Here is a 5,280-nt window from a genome sequence, read left to right as displayed (position 1 = left end):
AGTGGTGCTGAAACAATTTTCAGTGTGGGGGTGCTGCCATCAAAGGGCTTCTGAAAATCCAGGAATCATACAAAGAACTAGTCCTGCGGAATGAGCCACGCACATTCAGAAAGAGTGGTGATGCGTTGGTTACTTATTGGTAATCTTCATTAGCCTTAGTCCATTGCGTCCTTGTGACAGTCATTACAAAGTAAGGTGATGTCACCTTCCAACAGGAAGAAAGAACAGGAGGATCCTTAAATGCTAGCCCCATGCACCCAACCTGGGTGCCAAGCCCTTGCCAAAGGACTGATGGGAAGGTGGGCAGGATGTAATGTTTGTGACAAAGACAAGATGGACTAAGGGTAATGCAGAGTTCAAAACATTGGTACTCAAATGCAAAACAGAAAAATTATTAAGCCATAATGCTTGACAAATGTATGCTCTGAGGACCAAGTAGCCACCCTAGGAATTTCCTAGATTGTTACTCACTGGAATTCAACCCAGGAGGTGGCCATTCCTCTCGTAGACCATCCCTGAACTGGAAGATATTCTAAAAAGCATTGCAAAGCCAGAAAAATTGACAACTTAATCCACCTACTCAGAGTCATAAAAGTCACCTTCTTGTCTTTTCCAGGCTGTCCAAAAGTCACAAACAAGGAGTCGGTTTTCCTGAACTGCAGAGGCCTGGTGACATAAATGAAAAAAACTCTTTAAACATCAGGTGTATTCAGAAAATATTCCTCCGGAGAGGAAGGAGAGGGAATGAAAGAAGGAAGAATTATTTCCTAAGATCTATCAAAAATAGACTTAACCTTTGCAGCAAAGGTAAGGCTAGGCCTTAAAGTTACCCCATCTTCCAAAGTATCAAATGAAGAGAGGACAGCATTTTAAGGCTCCCAGCTCCCCAATTGTTCTCAGCAAGGTGATAGGAAATAGGAAAATAACTTTATAGGAAACAATCTTTATGTCTACACTATCCAGATCCTCAAAGAGATAAAATTGCAAAGCCTATAAAAGAGTAGGAAGATTCTGAGTTGGAGAAAAGGGATTTTTCAACTGGTCTTACAATTGACAAAAGATCAGAACAGTCTAGACACCAAAGATTGTAACATCTTCGAAGGTACAGAAAAGTCCCTAAAAACCTTTATCGCAAAGCAATGAGCTTTCAGAGTGGAAAGAGATTCAAGTGAAACCCATTCAGAAGAAAATGCAAAATAGCAGACAAACTACAGGTAGGTGCCAAAAGATCATGAGCAGAACATCACGTCTCAAAAGACTTCCAGTTCTTTGAGTAAGACTTCGAAGTAGAAGGCCTGCTGGAGTGCTGAATTAACTCCACTAAGGAAGAGGAAAGACCCTTTGCTAGCAGTCCAGACTTCTCAACCTCCAAAGCGATAGAGTGAGTTGGAGCAAGAAGGTCAGGGACGACATTCTGACAGAGACACACTTGAGCAGTACTCAAGGAGGTAGAATAGCCAGGGGTTCAGAAGAGGAAACCATGACATCTCTGGCCAATAAGGGCCCACAAGAATAAAGTTCCCTCCCCCCTGCTGAGACTTGAAGAGAACCATCTGGATCAATAAAAAGTGGGGGAATGTATAAAGGAGACTTCTCAGCCACTTTATCACCAATACGTCCACTACCTAGGCTCCTTGTTCCGGAAGCCTGGATCAGAATCGACAAAGATGAGCATTGTCCTTGTTTGAAAAGAGATCCAGAAAGGGTTTCACAAACTCTCGGCATATCTCTCAAAACAACGACCTGGATAACGTCAACTCCAGCAAATTTGGAAACCTCCAGCTGTCTGCCATCACATTGTCGGTGCCCTTGATGTGTACTGCCGACGTGTGCAACAGGTTGATCTCTGCCCAATAACCCAATTGTTCTGCTATTGCATTGAAGGATTTTGAATGCATGCTTCACTGTTGGTTAATGTAAAAGACAGCTACCTTATTCTCTGTCTTTACTAGCACATTTTTTTGAGACAGATGATGATGGGAAAACTTCAAAGCCCTGAAGATTACCATCAACTCCATCTATTTCCATGACCTCTGACTCTCTAGGAAAGACCACTTGAATCGACAGGATCAGTCCAACACAGTAGCTCTCCAGCCAGGTTTGCTGGCATCTGTTGCTAGGATTCAGGAGCATCCAGGTATATTAGTGTCCACTTAGACCAGTTCTCTTCAAACTCTTTAATGCCGCATCCACCCAATGGGAAAAAAAAACATTGGTGCCTCCCCTCTGAATTGTCCACAATTCTTCTATTAAATTGACACTGTTTAAATATGTCTAGAGCTATTTAAACATTGCAGTTAAGTTCTGTTACTGTTTTAAAAATGCAATCAAATACATGACCCCAAATATACTATTCTGGTCAGGCCTGCCCTACTAACCAATTGCAGCGTCATGCTCTGCTGAGTAAACTGATCTCACAAGAGTGAGGAATGCACAGGCCGGGTGGTGCCCGGCGCACAAAAGCGCGCCTTCTTGTGTTGTACGTCTCTTCGCGCAAATGCAAACTCAGATTTCCTGCACTGTGGTCGGCAGGAGAGACATGGGAAGGCGCAGTAGGGAAGGCTTGAGCAACGAACCGTTGGCTACGTTTTGTTGTTACTTTGTTGACATGAGCTCAAGTAATTTGAAGCAGAAGGAACGGCCAGACCTAAAAAAAACTCTCTTACCTCCAACGCCGAATAACCACTATAATTATAATATCTCAAAAGCAGCTGGCCTTGTAAACTTAATGAGCAAGCAAGCCGATGCATTTTGGGTTTTGTTGTAAAAGAATAAAAATACTATCCCTCCTTTCCTTTTTTTCCGGCAACAAGCGATGTTACAAAGATATCACAGCACACAGTGAGATTGAGTGAAAGAAGAGGCACTGAGGCTGGCGTGCAGCACTCCATAGCTCTTGTTATTGTAATCCAGACAGGGGGCGGAAGGAGAAAAGTATGAAGGAATTGCGATAGTGAGACCAACTCTTCTGTCTATCTGCAGTACATGGAAAAAGGATATCTTTAGTACTCATGGCTGGTTAGCTCAGTTGGTTAGAGCGTGGTGCTAATAACGCCAAGGTCGTGGGTTTGATCCCCGTACGGGCCATGTTGCATTTTTTCTCTCAACTAAACTCTTTTTTTCTCATTTAATCAAGCTCTTATAAATCCATACACTCTGTTGCTCCAGTATACGTTCACTTTCCATTAGTCCTTCTTTTGCCACTGCTGACCAAACCTCAAGCCGGCAGCGCCAGTAGAACAACACAAGTGCAAGGGATTGTCTCTCCAAGATGGAGACACTGCCTCAGACTATGTCTCGTGAGAGGTGGAGGGAGACCAAGAGCTGATTATTAGATGCGTGGGGATAAGAGGAACATAACTCAGGTGAACAGATTCTGGATAGTGATGCTATAGCTAGGATCAGCAACGTTACAGGGGAAAGGATAGGAAAATAATTAGGTGACAGAAGTATAGAAGTGGCTACAAGGGGGTGTGTCTCTTAAGAAGGCCGAAAGATACACTGAAGCCGAAGGTGAAGTGAAAGAAGAAAGAAAGATCAAAGGAAGTCGACAGTGATTGAGAGAAAACTAACAAAGGCAAATTGAGCAAAAGACAAGGCCTGGGGAGTTAGACTACTTCAATGCAAATTTACGCCGCAGATGAGCATGACAACTGACCCTTGTACAGTGGTGCTGAAACAATTTTCAGTGTGGGGGTGCTGCCATCAAAGGGCTTCTGAAAATCCAGGAATCATACAAAGAACTAGTCCTGCGGAATGAGCCACGCACATTCAGAAAGAGTGGTGATGCGTTGGTTACTTATTGGTAATCTTCATTAGCCTTAGTCCATTGCGTCCTTGTGACAGTCATTACAAAGTAAGGTGATGTCACCTTCCAACAGGAAGAAAGAACAGGAGGATCCTTAAATGCTAGCCCCATGCACCCAACCTGGGTGCCAAGCCCTTGCCAAAGGACTGATGGGAAGGTGGGCAGGATGTAATGTTTGTGACAAAGACAAGATGGACTAAGGGTAATGCAGAGTTCAAAACATTGGTACTCAAATGCAAAACAGAAAAATTATTAAGCCATAATGCTTGACAAATGTATGCTCTGAGGACCAAGTAGCCACCCTAGGAATTTCCTAGATTGTTACTCACTGGAATTCAACCCAGGAGGTGGCCATTCCTCTCGTAGACCATCCCTGAACTGGAAGATATTCTAAAAAGCCTTGCAAAGGCAGAAAAATTGACAACTTAATCCACCTACTCAGAGTCATAAAAGTCACCTTCTTGTCTTTTCCAGGCTGTCCAAAAGTCACAAACAAGGAGTCGGTTTTCCTGAACTGCAGAGGCCTGGTGACATAAATGAAAAGAGCTCTTTAAACATCAAGTGTATTCAGAAAATATTCCTCCGGAGAGGAAGGAGAGAGAATGAAAGAAGGAAGAATTATTTCCTAAGATCTATCAAAAATAGACTTAAACTTTGCAGCAAAGGTAAGGCTTGGCCTTAAAGTTACCCCATCTTCCAAAGTATCAAATGAAGAGAGGACAGCATTTTAAGGCTCCCAGCTCCCCAATTGTTCTCAGCAAGGTGATAGGAAATAGGAAAATAACTTTATAGGAAACAATCTTTATGTCTACAGAATCCAGATCCTCAAAGAGATAAAATTGCAAAGCCTATAAAAGAGTAGGAAGATTCTGAGTTGGAGAAAAGGGATGTTTCAACTGTTCTTACAATTGACAAAATATCAGAACAGTCTACACACCAAAGATTGTAACATCTTCGAAGGTACAGAAAAGTCCCTAAAAACCTTTATCGCAAAGCAATGAGCTTTCAGTGTGGAAAGAGATTCAAGTGAAACCCATTCAGAAGAAAATGCAAAATAGCAGACAAACTACAGGTAGGTGCCAAAAGATCATGAGCAGAACATCACGTCTCAAAAGACTTCCAGTTCTTTGAGTAAGACTTCGAAGTAGAGGGCCTGCTGGAGTGCTGAATTAACTCCACTAAGGAAGAGGAAAGACCCTTTGCTAGCAGTCCAGACTTCTCAACCTCCAAAGCGATAGAGTGAGTTGGAGCAAGAAGGTCAGGGATGACGTTCTGAGAGAGACACACTTGAGCAGTACCCAAGGAGGTAGAAGAGCCAGGGGTTCAGAAGAGGAAACCATGACATCTCTGGCCAATAAGGGCCCACAAGAATAAAGTTCCCTCGCCCCTGCTGAGACTTGAAGAGAACCATCTGGATCAATAAAAAGTGGGGGAATGTATAAAGGAGACTTCTCAGCCACTTTATCACCAAT

General features: G+C 43.0%; 1 non-coding gene across 1 annotated transcript; it reads left to right on the top strand.

The window, feature by feature from the left end:
* Positions 1-3,013: 3,013 nt before the first annotated feature.
* TRNAI-AAU (transfer RNA isoleucine (anticodon AAU)) lies at positions 3,014-3,087 on the top strand. The gene has a single exon. It is a non-coding gene; the product is annotated as a tRNA-Ile (tRNA).
* Positions 3,088-5,280: the final 2,193 nt, after the last annotated feature.

This window comes from Pleurodeles waltl, chromosome 12, assembly GCF_031143425.1.
Source record: "Pleurodeles waltl isolate 20211129_DDA chromosome 12, aPleWal1.hap1.20221129, whole genome shotgun sequence".
NCBI classification, from domain to species: domain Eukaryota; kingdom Metazoa; phylum Chordata; class Amphibia; order Caudata; family Salamandridae; genus Pleurodeles; species Pleurodeles waltl.
The sequence above is the reverse complement of the archived record's forward strand: the minus strand, read 5'-3'. Positions and strand labels throughout refer to the sequence as shown.